An 18,207-nucleotide genomic window follows, 5' to 3' on the forward strand; every position below is an offset into this window, starting at 1 on the left:
AAAACAGATTCCCAAAACATAATCGAACACTGCTCTTATTACTTCATCGTAGCTCAAATTAATCCGCGACATCTTTTAAATCGCCGAGAGCTGTAACATCCAACCCCTTTTATCAGAATGATTGTACAAAACCACTCAACCCTTTTAATCCCCAATCCGAAGTGCGTCCGGTCGTTAGCCGACATTAATGGAATCCACCCGGCAAGTCTCCCGTGAAAATAACAAGGATTTGGTGACTCAATCTGTTACAAAAAAACCTTGAATTATCCTCCTACCTATAATCTTTTGTGTTCCTGTTTTGAATTTGCTTAAAGATTGCGTATAGGACATTATCGTATGGATTTGTGATTCACGCGGACAAAGTCGCGGGCATCATCTAGTTCTAAATAAAACAATAATTGTAAAGAAAAAAGTTTTTTTCTAACATTTAGAACTCTACCAATAAATAGGTACAAAATATTCGTTTGTATAAGTCCCGCAAATTGCTATTGCGCTGGAACCATGTCTCATTAACATTGAAATGACGTCATTTTGACGTCAGCCGAAATAAAAATATACCATCAGCTCGAAACTTCAGTCTAGTGCTGACGTCACTAATATAGCGGCCACGCGTTTTAGCAATTTGCGGGACTTATACCACAGTTCACGACAGATATGAAACTTGCAACAAAACTTCAAGGATTCACCTACACTGGCAGGCTTCAAATATTACCTACATTTGACGCTAGGTAGTCTACGAAACGACTAAGCATCTTTACGTTACCCCTCTCCTAGCCATATCTGACAGATGGCGAATTCAGGATCAAAATGAGTGTTTCCTCACTCTGTCTTTACTGAACACGGGGTTGTGTCCATCGGCTGCCACTTGCCAGCAATGGTTACAGACAGTCTGTCAAAATAGCAGAGGGGGTATCTCAACGCTGCGTTTTGTCGGATGAAATTTATTTATACTTTACTAGCTGATGCCCGCGACTTCATCCGCGTGGATTTAGGTTTTTAAAAATCCCGTGGGAACTCTTTGATTTTCCGAGATAAAAAGTAGCCTATGTCACTCTCCAGGTCTTCAACTATACCCATGCAAAAAATCAAAAATTATCTGGAGTTGCTGAGTTGCAATTATAACACGTTGGCACCCCAACATTCATTAGATCTTTGAGCTATTTTTGTTCTCTACCCATTGCCTATGTAACTATACTAATTAAAATACCCACTATTGTAACTTTACAAAATCACTCGTTAACTAAAAAGTGTGCCTACATTTTCGCTATTTTAAATAAAAATCCAATTTAAGATATTTTAAAAAAGACGCTGCGACTCGGCTGCAATTCTGCTGATGAAATGCGATGCATCCATTTTACCTCATGATAACATTGCTAAAGCATTTCAATTTAAAAAAAACATACATCCGCAAATTTAAGTAGGTACTTACACAAAGTAAGCGCAACACCTTGCAGACGAAATAAAGTGAAAAAAATAAAAATAAAATCATATTATGACAAAAATATTCGATATAGAAGTTATTTTCCCCTTGAACAACTCAGGGTAACTCACTCGGAGAGCGGCACCCAAGAGGAACATTCGTCAAAACAAAACTAAAAACTTACTTATGAATATTCGCTTGTAGCGGCAACGTATAAGCTAGTGTCAATCGGGTTCGCGCATGCGCATTCGCGGTTTTAGGAAAAGCTTGCGTGAGAAGTTCAGTAATTGGCCAAACGCCGTCAGGTCTGGACATATTCTGACCAGTTTTGGCCAGTTTTCCCGCTGGACACGCGCGCGTCATCTGTCAGCGAAATGATTATGGTCAAGCTTCGGACTTGGTAACTTTGCCAACTTTGTGTGCGTCATACTCAACTTTTAATATTAGAGTGAGTGAATTGTACAGTTACGAAGTTTTCGTAAGTTTAAGTAAGTTTATGGTAGTTATAACTTGTATATTAAGTGAGTTAAGTGACGAACTAATGGACTTGTGGATTTCGAAACTTTCCTTGAAAGGTACTTATTTTTAGATTTGTTATGAGTGTGGTAAATATTACTTAGTTAAGGTGCACTTTTGGATACTACATTTGATATAAATGTGAAAACAATAATTTGCTACTAAGCTGTTTATACTTTTTATTAATTTATTTTCAGCTACTTAGGCTTTTAAATAACAATTTAATTATAACTATGTTCTGTATTGAAATTGATACGAAAATGAGCGATAAATGTTTTATTAGGTCAAACTTAATTAAAATACCAGATACCCGGGAATGCAAATACCTACCAATAGCAGAGTTGATAATTGTTATTGCAGTAGTGATAGCCTAGATAGTTAGAACGTCCACCTCCTATCCGGGAGGTAGGGGTTCGATTCCGGGCACGCACCTCTAACTTATTGGAGTTATGTGCGTTTTAAGAAATTAAATGTCACTCGCTTTAACGGTGAAGAAAAATGCCCTCAGGCTCCATAATGTTTTTAAAGGTGTATCAATCCGCACTTGGCCAGCGTGGTGGACTATAGCCAAACCCTTCTCATACTGAGAGGAGACCCGTGCTATGTATTGCTGTATGCTGAGTTTGTTGTGGGCTCTTCTCAGACCTGGGCGCGTTCGGTACCTTCGTGGCTTTAGTTTTAAGTTTGCGTAATAATTGTCACCACTACCTATATCTTACAAATCTAACAACTGACAATCAAAAAGGGTAATTTATTACCTATTTTGAATAAATTATTTGAATTTTGAATTTTGTAGTGAGCCAGCGATGGGTTGATCATGATGATAACAGTAGTAAATAGAGTATCTATACGTATAAAAAGGAAACCACGTTCTTGTAATCTGCCTGATGAATCCAACATGCGGTTTTATTGTTGCAAGGTCCTAGATTTTTTTCCCAACTGGGTCAATTTATATTCCAAAATTGGCTCGGATTTGGAATGTTAGTACACTTTAGACTAAGCCTCTACGGAAAAGCTCTTTCGAAAAAGGATTGAACTTTCGGATTCAATGGTGCGTATATATATAGAAACAGATAAGAAATATTATGTGTATGATGCCTTTTCCAAGTTGAAGGGAAATCAAAAATCTTTAATTTGTTGATAGGTTATCTAGCAACGTAATTATCTGTCAAAAACTAGCTTAAACTTGCAACTTCGTCCGCATGGATTACACAAATTTACCCCCTTATTGAATACCCTTGAATTTTCAAAAACCCTTTCTTAGCGGATGTCTGTTACCAATTTACCTTATGTGAAATGGTAGTTGAGTATAATAGTAACAAGCATTTTTCGTCGAATGAAAAAACCATACTGCTGTATAAATTAGGGTGTTGTTAAAACAATCTTGTCGTCATCATTATCATCATCAAGTGATTTTTCTCCTGAACTATAGAAAAAATGAAATCACAGGTACGTAGCAATATTCAAATGTATATTTCACAGGGGCCATATATCCTTGCTTATCCTGCTAGACCCATTAATTAGAAGTATACTCCACGTAAAACATAAGGTCCTCGCATTTAAAAATAAATTTCTTTTTTACTGAAATAGAATGATGAGTACTGACCCGATGAAACAATTCTGTGATTGAGAGCAAACACTTTCCTATTGGCAATTTAAAAAGTAATTAACTTGTCAATTGTTTTAGGCGGTCAATTTTGTGGAGGAGGGAAAAAGATTTCAATTATCAACATTTTTACATTGATTGAAAACTGGTGATTGAAAATTAGTTACTTCGTCCACGTCGAGGTTTCGCCTATGTTAAGGATTTCGTACGAAAATCATCATGATCATCATCATCATCATCATCAACCGATAGACGTCCACTGCTGGACATAGGTCTCTTGTAGGAACTTCCACACGCCACGGTCTTGCGCCGCCTGAATCCAACGACTCCCTGCCACTCGTCTGATGTCGTCCGTCCACCTAGTGGGAGGTCTTCCAACACTGCGTCTTCCGGTGCGAGGTCACCATTCCAGCGCCATGGAACCCCAACGTCTATCGATTTTACGAACTATGTGCCCTGCCCTTTGCCCATTCAGCTTCGCAATCCGTTGAGCTACGTCGGTTACTCTAATTCTCCTACGGATCTCCTCATTTCTGATTTGATTACGTAGAGAAACTCCAAGCATAGCTCTCTCCATCGCCCGCTGAGTGACTCTGAGCTTTCTTAACCGTACCAAAATATACCCGTTTTATTTGAGTGGTCCTACTTATTTTAATTTGGGAATTTATTGGCACAGATCTGCTCAATTTAGCATAACTCTGCTCTTTTAAAAGTTATTTTTTTATTTGTTAGTGATTGCGTACGTCATAAAATAAACCACCATTTTTGTTCTCATATTCTTTTAATTCCATAGGTTAAACCTTTTGGTTTTTTTAAGGTCTTGTGTCTTGATCAGTAACAGGTTTTCGCACGTGTATTTACAATTCTCTATTTCAATGGAAATAAACAACAAACTATTTAAAGAAGAGTATATTGTAACCACATTCTTTGAGAGACGTTCACTCAATATCAAAGAGTCCTCGATTCCTTTGACTGTCGGTGCTTCCAAGTCATCCTTAAATATTTGATTTTCAATGGAGCTTCGTGAGAACTTGTAATTTTCTACCAGAGTAAAGACTTCACTGGAATTTGTTCATACATTTGTAACACACTCATTATAAATCTAATCGACAGTCTTTTTGTTAAATTTGAGATATTTTGATCCAAAAACAAATTGTTTCAAAAATGGTATGGATAATTTAGAATTTTGACACTTTTATAATTTAGTACGTGTTAGAATAAACTAAGGACAGTTATTGGACTGTAAATTAGATTTAAAAATTAATCATAAGTAGAAGTTTAAGCTAGAATAATATTTCTTATTAGCCCATAGGCTAGATGGTAGTAGCAATAAAGCTACCATTTTTAATGGTGCTTTATGGTGGGAAAAAAAAAAACTTTTATAATTCGAACATCAAGCTTAACGCTTAATTGAATGGCCAATGGGGATCATAAGTGATTATTTTGGTTATAATATGTATTTAAAACAAAATAATAATAATTGATACATTATATTTTCTAAATAAAACTAAAACATAGAAGTGGCTAGAGCGTGACTGGTGTAAGGAGGTGGCGCAAGTACTTATCTCTTCTACACACCAAGTAGTATATATACCTTAGTCCAGCTTTCCAAGTATATATACTTAAGTATGACTACGCTTTTCTGCATCTTTTGCCACGCTTTGTCGAGGGGAAATTCGCGAGAAAGCGTTGGTACCTATACAAGGAGTAACCTGAACGCTACCAAAAACGAAGACAGGTGATACTACTGATGATTACTGATATTATGATACAAAAAAAAAACGCGAATATATATTGTAAAAGTTCACGATATATTGCAAATAAAACATCTAACTGACGCTAGAAGTCAATGAACGTTGCGTAAGTAGGCCATTCGGAGTCAATGCCAAGTCGTAGGCGGGGCATTTGACCTGAGCTTTGCACGCTATACATTGCGGGGTTGAAAAATACTAAATTACTAAATCTACAAAATGAGGCAAATGGTTATTGTACCTATCGGATTGTGTTTAGGTAGTATAACAATAACGCTAAGTTGCTAGCATTCTGGTTACATCCTGTATACATTTTGGTTTCATCCTGTATACAAAACTTCTTAGGTAGGTAATTATATACCTTACCTAATTCATTTTCCCAAGAACGTAGCTACACGTTTTTGATCTGATTCATACAGTTACGACACAATTCCTCATGTTTTACATATTTTCTAGGAACTTATTATGGAACGTGTGAAACGGTAGCAGAACCTTTTTCTCAGTTCACGTTTTGCGTAAACGTTCATGCGAAATGTGGTGTGAATTCTAGGAATTTCCGTGTATGTTTTGGTGTAGAATTTGAATTTTCTTATTTTTCTTGCTATTTAATTTAAAACGTACCTGAACGAATATGTTTGTGTTGTGACTTGTTTTTCATCTAATTTTCTAAACTAAACACTTAAGTAGCTTTAATATTTAACTTAGCTATCTATTTGTGAAGATTTTTAATCTATATTGCGGAAAATGATAGCACTAATGTTAGACCTGTCACAAAGTTTAGTTTAGAGATTGTGTATAACAAAATTTGCCACATTGGCCACTCAGACTAAGAGCTGTGTTAACTAAAGAATAGGGTCTTGACATGAACAACAAAATGACAGGGTTTTTTGTATAGCTGCAGTTTATGGGGCTGGAATTCATTATTAAAGAGAATAATTTTAAAAAAAACATGAGTTTTATTTATTTTTAAAATAATTAAATATTAACGTCACGCTGTACCAAAAGCGATTAATGACGTCACTAAGTATAAACGACAAATATTTTTAATTTATTAACATTTATAAAAAATATTTTTCCGCAGAAATTACTCTATTTAATTTTATGTTGGAAAAGTGAAAAAAAAAAATGTTGTTTAGGGATTGTGACGTCGTTATTCACATCCGTACAGCGTGACGTTCAATGTTAATAAAAAAACCGGCCAAGTGCGAGTCAGGCTCGCGCAATGAGGGTTCCGTACTACAGTCGTATTTTTTCGACATTTTGCACGACAATTCAAAAACTATCATGCATAAAAATAAATAAAAATCTGTTTTAGAATGTACAGGTGAAGACCTTTCATATGATACCCCACTTGATATATTCACTTACTCCGAAAGTTGAAAATACTAATTATTAGTTCATGACCACAATTTAATTTTTTTTGTGTGATCTAACCCTAAATTCACGGATTTCTGATTTCTCCCCAAATGTCTGCTACAAGACAGCTTACTTACCTACCTGCCAAATTCATGATTCTAGGTCAACGGGAACTACCCTGTAGGTTTCTTGACAGACAGACAGACTAATAACTTAATATTATTGTTATAATTTCGCATGCCATCACAGTTGCGGGTAAATTTAATTGCATGCATAATAGCCGTGCATGTTCAGGGTAACATATTACATAGTACCTAATAGAAAATTTTATGTACAGTAATACCATAAATAACTTGGTAGTAAAATTGTGTAAACTGTTAAATAATTTTGTTATATACTAGCTGATCCCCGCGGCTTCGCCCGCGTAGATTTAGGTTTTTAAAGATCCCGTATAGCCTATGTCACTCAGGAATAATGTAGCTTTCTACTGGTGAAAGAATTTTTAAAATCGGTTCAGTAGTTCTAAAGATTACCCCCTACAAACAAACTTAACGACATTACCTCTTTATATAATACTAGCTGATCCCCGCGGCTTCGCCCGCGTAGATTTAGGTTTTTAAAGATCCCGTATAGCCTATGTCACTCAGGAATAATGTAGCTTTCTACTGGTGAAAGAATTTTTAAAATCGGTTCAGTAGTTCTAAAGATTACCCCCTACAAACAAACTTAACGACATTACCTCTTTATATAATATACTAGCTGATCCCCGCGGCTTCGCCCGCGTAGATTTAGGTTTTTAAAGATCCCGTATAGCCTATGTCACTCAGGAATAATGTAGCTTTCTACTGGTGAAAGAGTTTTTAAAATCGGTTCAGTAGTTCTAAAGATTACCCCCTACAAACAAACTTAACGACATTACCTCTTTATATAATACTAGCTGATCCCCGCGGCTTCGCCCGCGTAGATTTAGGTTTTTAAAGATCCCGTATAGCCTATGTCACTCAGGAATAATGTAGCTTTCTACTGGTGAAAGAATTTTTAAAATCGGTTCAGTAGTTCTAAAGATTACCCCCTACAAACAAACTTAACGACATTACCTCTTTATATAATAATAATACAACGGGCCGTGCAGCAGAAATCGTAATATTTTAATTTCGCCATAACTTCAAAACCAAACGTCCAATTTTAATCATTCAAAGACCAAATATTATCTCCATAAACTGTTCTTAGTGATGAAATCATTTATTTTGATAAGGATTAATAGCATGAGTAAAATAAACGCGTTTAAATGTAGTCCAAAAAAAATTCAAGATTTTTAAATAAAAAAATGGTTGCTGTGCCTCACTCGACATAGATGGGTATAGTGTGTCGCGGACTTTTTTGTAGATATTTATAAGATCTACAATTAATTAGAACATTTTATGGTTCTATCTTTTATAGTTTAGGCAGCGTACGCAAAATAAGTAACTTTTCTGGTTGATTTTTTACACCTTGTGTCCGAAAAACCCAAATATCTTACGGAACCCTATTTTTTTCCAAAATAAAATATAGCCTATGTTACTCGTGGATAATGTAGCTTTCGAATGGTGAAAGAATTTTTAAAATCGGTCCAGTAGTTTTTGAGCCTATTCAGTACAAACAAACAAACAAACAAACAAACAAACAAACAAACAAACAAAGTTTTCCTCTTTATAATATTAGTGTAGACAACGGGCCGTGCAGCAGAAATCGTAATATTTTAATTTCGCCATAACTTCAAAACCAAACGTCCAATTTTAATCATTCAAAGACCAAATATTATCTCCATAAACTGTTCTTAGTGATGAAATCATTTATTTTGATAAGGATTAATAGCATGAGTAAAATAAACGCGTTTAAATGTAGTCCAAAAAAAAATCAAGATTTTTAAATAAAAAAATGGTTGCTGTGCCTCACTCGACATAGATGGGTATAGTGTGTCGCGGACTTTTTTGTAGATATTTATAAGATCTACAATTAATTAGAACATTTTATGGTTCTATCTTTTATAGTTTAGGCAGCGTACGCAAAATAAGTAACTTTTCTGGTTGATTTTTTACACCTTGTGTCCGAAAAACCCAAATATCTTACGGAACCCTATTTTTTTCCAAAATAAAATATAGCCTATGTTACTCGTGGATAATGTAGCTTTCGAATGGTGAAAGAATTTTTAAAATCGGTCCAGTAGTTTTTGAGCCTATTCAGTACAAACAAACAAACAAACAAACAAAGTTTTCCTCTTTATAATATTAGTGTAGACAACGGGCCGTGCAGCAGAAATCGTAATATTTTAATTTCGCCATAACTTCAAAACCAAACGTCCAATTTTAATCATTCAAAGACCAAATATTATCTCCATAAACTGTTCTTAGTGATGAAATCATTTATTTTGATAAGGATTAATAGCATGAGTAAAATAAACGCGTTTAAATGTAGTCCAAAAAAAATTCAAGATTTTTAAATAAAAAAATGGTTGCTGTGCCTCACTCGACATAGATGGGTATAGTGTGTCGCGGACTTTTTTGTAGATATTTATAAGATCTACAATTAATTAGAACATTTTATGGTTCTATCTTTTATAGTTTAGGCAGCGTACGCAAAATAAGTAACTTTTCTGGTTGATTTTTTACACCTTGTGTCCGAAAAACCCAAATATCTTACGGAACCCTATTTTTTTCCAAAATAAAATATAGCCTATGTTACTCGTGGATAATGTAGCTTTCGAATGGTGAAAGAATTTTTAAAATCGGTCCAGTAGTTTTTGAGCCTATTCAGTACAAACAAACAAACAAACAAACAAAGTTTTCCTCTTTATAATATTAGTGTAGATAAACCTCAGTACCCGTAGTACAAGATTTTACGTCTCACCAAACCAAACCGAATTCGAGAGTCGAAATACTTCCGCGTTACAGTAAACTGGATCTTAAATGCCTTGTTTTAAAGCTCAAGTTTGTCTACACTTCTACAGCCAGCGCTCCAAGCGGAAACATTGCAAAATTCCGACACCCGTGGAAAGAGGAGGGGTGGTGACAATTTACTGTATTCAGATCTGCCATCACCACATGGCACACGCAATTAAGCACAGGTCTAACGTTACTTGAAAAGTTACACTAGACCCTCTAACATTTATCTAAATACTAGCTGATGAAAAATCCCGTGAGAACTCTTCGATTTTCCGGGATAAAATGTCTATGCCTATGTCACTCTCCAGGTCTTTATGCAAAAAATCACGTCAATCCGTTGCACCGTTGCGGACAAAGCAACAAACAAACACACTTTCGCATTTATATAATAAGGGTAACTTACTGATACATGATGATGTTCCAAAACAAACCAGTAAAGGGTTTCAGACGATGCCGTAATTGGTTGTGTAATTCAAAACGGATATGTAATTATAACAAATACGAGTAGGTACGTGTTCGTATTGAATAATGTATTTGTATCCGTAGCACGCGTGCTCCTCTTTATTTTATTACCTCTCTATTTTTGTTGAATGTTTGTGTTTAGTCCGAATGGGTTAGCCTTTTATATCCACTAATGGTGATACGAGCAATCATGGTCTATTTTTGTGCAGATGGACGTAAAACTTTTGAATGCAACTACCATACTTTTTTTGAAAAAAATATTATACTACATAATAGCTAATACTTGCAAAATCATCTGCGTGAATTAAGGTTTTAAAAATGCTACGGGAATTCTATGATTTCCCGGGATGAAAAGAAGCTTTCAGGGCTTTAACTAGGTAGGTATATCCGTTGTTCGTTTGTGGCATGATTGAAGGGCAAACTAACAAACAAGCATACCTTCTTAATAGTAAAATAGACTACATCATCATCAACAACCCATCGCCAGCTCACTACTGAGCACGGGTCTCCTCTCAAAATGAGAAGGATTTGGACATAGTCTACATGCTGGCCAAGTGCTGATTGGCAGACGTACCTTTGAGAATATTAGGTATGGAAAACTCTCAGGCATGCAGGTTTCCTCACGATGTTTTCCTTCACCTTAAAAGCTAATACGGTCTCCAGCATCGTACGTTGCTGGATCCCCTCGAATACAACATAGACCTTACAATGCATAATAATTGTTAGTTATCTAGCTAAAATGAGAGAAGAGCTGAGGGGCATCAATAGTGCATTACTTTGCCAGATTAACAACTCCAGTGCGCTATTGTCTTCTGTGCTTTTAATACTTTTGTATTTTGCACTACCGAAAATTATTTACAAAGAAAAGCGGAGTTCTCATTAGCATAAGGTGAATTAAGAGTTTTCTTTTTCATTTCCATTATGTTGGTGCCAAGGCCGGCAGCCAGCAAACTGCTCATTTACTTTTATTTTATAACGGCTTTTGCTCGTTGCTTCATTCGGTTAAGAAATAATTATTTAGATAACTGCCTAGTTACCTAGTCTAGTGGTTAGCATGAACTGCAGATGACGAGGTCCTGGGTTCATTTCTCGGGTCGGGTCAATAAATAGTTAGGTATTGGATTTTTCTGTTAAAAATTCTCAGTACCCACCAAAATTGCTTAAAAGAATGGGCTGTGAAAAGCTGGAAAACAGACAGACAGGCACTTTCAGATAACATGAGACGGCATAAAAGTCATAGTTCGTACTATATTATTACGAGTACGCCATATCGCAATTCAAAATATAAAACGCTTTGAAAATCATCTGCTAGTTTTAAACTAAGTTATGAATAATATTTTGTTATTATCAATTTTAGAAAATTAGCAAATATTTTATTATGGGTTAATCACTCATTAATTTTAAGACCTTGAAAACAATAGCCTCGTTGCAACTTTTTAACTAATATAACAATCAAAAGAGATTACGCAATAATGACATCTATATTAACGTCGAGACGGAGCATAATTGAATCAAAGAATTACAGATTTTACCCTTGAAACAAAGTGCGTGTTCACAATCTTACAACACGCAAACTGACCGTACGATCTACTTGTAGAAGTTATTTTATAATAAAAATAATTTATTTTACCATTTTAAGTGAAATAGTCTAAGTCTTTTAAGTGAAAAGATTATTTGAAAGAAATCCTTGGAACATAATTTTATATACGATAGTGAATTTTTTTAATACTTATTTCATTTTGTGAAAAAATATAACTTTGAGAAAATAGTTTTTTTTTCCTTATGTCTTCAAGGTTTTCTCACATTAGCCTCTATCCATGGAACTTCCGAGTATGTTATTACAATAAAACTTTTTTTTTCTATTATGGCGGATATCGATTGATATACCTTTGCTGAGAATTGACTTACACATTTTATATTATGCATAACTTGAAGAGTATCTACTTATAACATTTTAAAGTGCCGTACTTCAAAAAGAAAAAAGATCATAGGATCACTTCGTTGTCCGTCTGTCTGTCTGTCTGTGTGTCTGTTTGTCTATTTTTCAACACCCTTCCTCAGTCCTACATCAAGCCTCTAACCTCTAAGTCAACATAACTAAAATATATATTTTGACACTCAAAAATAATTCAAAACCTGTAGGATACGTCATGTTGATCTAGAATCATAAAAAGCAAGAAGCATAGTTTCATAGCAATCGAAAATATCCGAAAATCCTTATTTTGTAGTTATGTCACTTAGTTGTTTTCGTGATTACAAACTTACATTTGCAGTTGGAGATAATTTAAGGAAAAAAATTATTACACATATTTTTCCAAGCTACGGAACCCTCAGTGTATGAGTACGACGTGACAAGTTTCTGTTCTATCAACTAAGTATGTCATTTAATAAATAATAGCCACCCAATCCCGTTGTGTATAAATAAATGATTGGTGTTTTTTCCCGAAAAAATTGTTAAATTATAAGCCATTAACCGCTTTACAATATCCAAAGCAGGCGTTTCTATAAAATATAGCGTAATAATAAATGGTTCGGTTTTAAACAGATGAAAGGTCGTTTTTCACGAAATCCCTTTGTTTACCACGGCCACGCAACTAAGCTGAAAAATTGGTACGGAGTTTTTGACGGTGAAATGTTTTTGCTGGACAATATTTGGAACGGCGAACTTATTTTACTGGCGATATTGTTTGTCGATATTTTGAAAATCAACTCGATGTTGTTAGCAACATCGAGTTGATTTTCAAAATATCGACATTAGTGCCTGTATGGTTTTGTTCCCGTTTTATAATAATTGACCAAAAAAAACTGGTTAAGGACAAAATAAATTAGTCAAAGATTTGGATTTGTGAAAGAGATTGATTTTAGGCTTGAGAAAAAATAACTACATTAAATACCACCTAAAATAAATTATTTTGAAAATAAAGACACGGAAAACAAGGTAAAGAGATGGCAATCGCCCCGGATACCCGCATGTCACCCGTGCTCGCCCGCATTGATTTAGTGCGGGGTCCCTACCCGATTGCTATTTGAACCTGTCGCGTACTATAGTTATTAATGTTTTCATTATTTCTTTGTAATTTATTTTGAACCAACAGCTGATATTGTTCATAATAATTATTATTATCTAAGTCGGCATAATGTAATATGGCGACAGAAGTAATTACATCGATTTCCGTGCTCTACATTTCTAAAACCCTGTGAACAGCCCCGGCTTCGCTCGGGTAGGATTTCTGTTAGAACTTTCTCAGTGGGTTTTTGTTGTAGAGAAAACCTTTAGTCCGTGACTTGCGATGGCCTCATTATATCCTCATTTAAATAAGTGTAGCGGCAAATGCTGGTGCGTTGTTTACGCACCATGAGATACAGCCTGTTGACAGACAGACGGATGGACGGATAGGGGAGGCTTAATATTAGGATCCCGTTGGCCCCTGAGTTTGTTGTGGGCTCTTCTCAGACCTGGGCGCGTTTGGAACCCTCGTAGCTTTAGTTTTAAGTACGTATTAATTATAACCACTATATCATCTCACAAATTAAAATTTATTTTGACCATCAGTAAGCATAAAATTGACTGAAAATGACTTTGTAAGTTGCGCAAGAGCCAGTGCCCGTAATTTCATTTATTAAAATTTCAGGTGATGCGTTGATATCACGGAACAGAAAAGTTTTTTCTGTTCCGTGGTTGATATCATCAGCATTTCATTAAAATTCATACTTAACATTTTTAGGGTTCCATACCTCAAAAGGAAAAACGGAACCCTTATAGGATCACTTTGTTGTCTGTCTGTCTGTCTTTTTAATTTTCAAAGTAGGGTTACTATACGAGTACCAAGTGGGGTATCATATGAAAGGGCTTTACTTGTAAATCCTAAAACAGATTTTTATTTATATTTAAGGCATAATAGTTAATTTGAATTATCGTGCAAGATGTCGATAAAAAGCGATTGTAGTACGGAACCCTCAGGGCGCGAGTCTGATTTTCACTGGACCGGATTTTTATATTGTTTTGTGACTCTTAGGTGTCGGTGTGCGATCACCATTATTTGGAAAATAACTTCGCTAGAATAGTAAATGATTAAGTTGTGTCAACAACAACATCAAATATATCGACTCGAAAAATACCGCCTAGAAAGAAGTCGTACAACAATTAATTGGTTCTAAATGATAGGTAGACAGAACTAGGCGTGTTTTTTTGTAAATAGCCCTGTAAGTAGAACAACTTTTTTTTGTTGACCAATTGATTTTTAGACAAGCCACACATTTGGTACTGATTCTGTGCACACCTAAATAGAGTATTCGTATCCTCTTTTTACTAATGCATTTAGAAAAGGACAGATACAGTTTGACAGTTTTAAATTGTATTTAGAGCTGTTAAACCTCGTGACTTTAGCTGCCAGTCGCGAGCGTATCGTTTACATTTATAGCGTGCGTGCAAATTTAGAGCCTTTAATTGTAAAAGTCATGTTCCGTCCCTTTTTATCAATATTAAAAAGAGAAAGATGCAAATAGTCTAAATTTAGTTTAGAGAAAGACATGAAAATCGGTGCCATTGTGAGCAACCAGTATTGCACTGTTTAGCTGCTTTAGTATAGGCGACTCAAATTTTCCCAACAAAAATGTGGTATTCCCGAACCTCATATAGAGTCGGGCATATGTCTCATTCTTATCCAATTTATATATTACTAGCTGAAGCCCGCGACTTCGTCCGCGTGGAATTAGGTTTTTTAAAAATCTCTGTGATTTTCCGGGATAAAAGAAACCTATGCCATTCTCCAGGTCTTTATCTATAGTACCTATACAAAAAATCACGTCAATCCTTTGCACCGTTGCGACGTGATTGAAGGACAAACCAACAAACCAACAAACAAACACACTTTCGCATTTATAATAAGGGTACTGATTACACAGAGGGGGTTCGGATATTGTAGGTAGTATATGTAAAAATTTTGTCTGGTGGAAGGAAGGCTTCGGCCGTGGCTAGTTACCACCCTACGTGACACAGAGCAATTTAGCGATCCGGTACGATGCCGTGTAGAAACCAAAGGAGTGTGGTTTTATTAAAAAATTGCCATACCTCTTCCAGGTTAGCCCGCTTCCATCTTTGACTGCATCATCACTTACCATCAGGTGAGATCGCAGTAAAGGGCTAACTTGTACCTGAATTAAAAAAAGAAAAATCAATGACTTGTATACGTTCCATAACCTGATTGCGTAACTATAGTCTATTTGGATACCAATAAAAACTGAAATTACAATATGGAGCATTTAAATAATTTTTTTTGTCCTTTTTGTATAGAAATAGAAGGAAACACATGCACCGATTTGGTATTTGGTTTAGTTTTTGTACGCACGAATTGCCGGTATTGTACGGCGAGAACGCTTCGCCGTAAAATATTTCCAACAAATTTTTCCAGCTTAGTTTCGTGGTGGTTAGAACAAAAAGGATTTTGTGAAAAACGACCCTTCATCTATTTTAAACGGAGCGATTTATTATTATACGCTACGTTGAATAAAAACTAATCAATACGAAGGTGAAGCATTGTCAAGTATTTGTGATTATTATTCTATAGTATTTATGACTGAAAAACTTTAAATCTATTATACTAATATTATAAATGCAAAAGTCTGTCTGTCTGCTAGTTTTTCACGGCCCATCCGTTCAACCGATTTTGATGAAATTTGGTACTGAGATAGCTTGCATCCCGGGGAAGGACATAGGCTACTTTTCATCCCGAAAAACCTAAGAGTTCCCACGGGATTTAAAAAAATCTAAATCCACGCAGACGAAGTCGTGGGCATCATCTAGTAGAAAATACTAGGCAGTCGAATCCAATGATATTATTTATACTTCTAACCTTCAATATATCACAGATGCTATGAAAAACTGATATCTATATATATAAAATTCAAAGTCCTGACTGACTGACTGACTGACTGACATATATTAACGCACAGTCTAAACCGCTGGTCCTAAAGACATGAAATTTGGAGGGTCTATTCTTTGAAAAGAGTAGGTATCCACTAAGAAAGGATTTTTCGAAATTCCACCTCTAAGTGGGTTAAATGGGGGATGGAAGTTTGTATGAAAGTCCGTCATTTTTCAAGTTATTTGCACGAAAATTGGTAATTTGGGTTTTCGGTCACAAATGAAGAAATACGCGTTTCAAGATTTTTGGAAAATTCGCCCATAAGGGTGGTAAATTAGGGGATGAAATTTGTATGGGAAAGTTTTAATTATTGATATTATTAACTTGAAATTTGGAAAGTAGGTTTTTTTCTTGAGGTTAGGTGTCAGCTAAGAAACGGAAATCCCCCCCTAAAGGGATGAAACGGGGGCTGGAAGGTTATATGTGTTATTCGGTGCTGTTCAGGGTGCGCGTCCTGATGTTATAATGTTTGTTTCTGAAAAAAAAAGCCATTTGTTTCCTGTAGACCACGCGGGCGAAGCCGCGAGCAGAAACTAGTACTCGTATATAGGTATTTTCTTAAAGACACGTTTTATCTGTTTATCTATCGATCTGTTTATTAATCAATCTACAAAGGATATTGCGAGAATCCGTAACACACATATATGTACATGAAAATGCTATTAACAGCTTAAAGCAATTGATAAACGAGGCCCCAATTGCCTTGTAAATATAATAATATATTATCATTATATGGGCCCCTACCACCTGCGGGTCTTACACGTTAAGCTGGTCCCGGTTATTGCAAAGTTTGTTGCGGATCCTTTAATACTTTAGGCAGTTGATTAATGTTGAAAGTTATAGTTTACGTTTAACCGTTTATGAAGGTCGGGCGTGTGAAGAAAAAGTTTTGTGGCAAAGCTTTCTGCGTTGTTATTTCTTCTTCAATTTTATACAAGAGATGAACTTGTAACTACATAACTTATTCGACACACGCATAGTTTTATAGGGTTCCGTAGCCGAATGGCAAAAAAACGGAACCCTTATAGATTCGTCATGTCTGTCTGTCTGTCTGTCCGTCCGTATGTCACAGCCACTTTTTTCCGAAACTATAATAGCTATAGGTGCTTTTGAAACTTGGTAAGTAGATGTATTCGATTTTCACACAAAAATAGAAGAAAAAAAAACTTTAGGGGTTCCCGAAACTTACCTGAAACTCAATTTTTTTTTCATCAAACCTATACGTGTGGGGTGTCTATGGACAGGTCTTCAAAAATGATATTGAGGTTTCTAATATCATTTTTTTCTAAACTGAATAGTTTGCGCGAGAGACACTTCCAAAGTGGTAAAATGTGTTTGCTGGCGTTCTGGTAACACCCGGTATAAGATAGCACAATCAGGAAGGTTGAGTTCTCAGAATGACGGTTGCTGGTGGGCCACCATGCTGGTTTAGTGTGAATTGGCAGACTTCACACAATATCTTTGAAAACGTAATGAAGAACGTTCATGTACGCAGGTTTCCTCACGATATTTTCCTTCACCGTTAAAACAACTGTGATGTTGCCTAAAAGGCACATGTTTCTGAATAGTCAAAAATGCGTGCCCGGCATCAAACCCCGGACCCTCAAATAAGGTCGAAGTCCTAACCTTAAGGCTTAATAGCCTAGTATTTAGGTTAGTAAACAGTAATCCGTTTAGACATTGGCAATTAGTTATTCATAGTTTGGGTCATTTTCATTTTTTTTTTTTTTTAAAGAATATTAGTCAAATTAAATGATTAATATTCCCCTTTCCTCTCCAATTAAGCGTCAGGCTTGTGCTAGGAGAAGGTACGACAATAGTGCAACGGGCGGGATTTAAACCGTCGACCTTTCGGTTTTCAGTCCACTCCTATACCGGTTGAGCTATTGAGGCTCTGTTGATATTCAAATCTCTACCTTTTTATTTCGTAACTAGCATATTATGCTCGCGACTTCGTCCGCATACACTACACAAATTTCAAACCCCTTTTTCATCCTCTTAGGGGTTGAATTTTCAAAAATCCTTTCTGAGCGGATGCCTTTTTTTTTTTAATAGATATAGCGAGCAAACGAGCAGGCGGGTCACCTGATGTTAAGTGATTACCGCCGCCTATGAACATTTGCAGCACCAGAGGAGCCGCCGATGCGTTGCCGGCCTTTTAGGAATTTGTTGGTCCGCCCCTTGAATAACCCCATGTTATATTCTAGTGGGAACACCACCGATGGGAGTTGGTTCCACAGTTTGCACGTGC

At 35.8% G+C, this 18,207-nt stretch overlaps 1 protein-coding gene across 1 annotated transcript in view; it reads left to right on the top strand.

Annotated features, from left to right (window-relative positions):
- Positions 1 to 1,721: 1,721 nt before the first annotated feature.
- Positions 1,722 to 18,207, top strand: part of LOC117982898 (nephrin-like) — a 234,265-nt gene continuing 217,779 nt past the window's right edge. The window contains exon 1 of the mRNA XM_034969334.2: positions 1,722 to 1,995. The gene's annotated coding sequence lies outside the window, so the exon portion shown is untranslated. The remainder of the gene's footprint in view (positions 1,996 to 18,207) is intronic.

Source organism: Maniola hyperantus, chromosome 6 (assembly GCF_902806685.2).
Source record: "Maniola hyperantus chromosome 6, iAphHyp1.2, whole genome shotgun sequence".
NCBI lineage: Eukaryota > Metazoa > Arthropoda > Insecta > Lepidoptera > Nymphalidae > Maniola > Maniola hyperantus.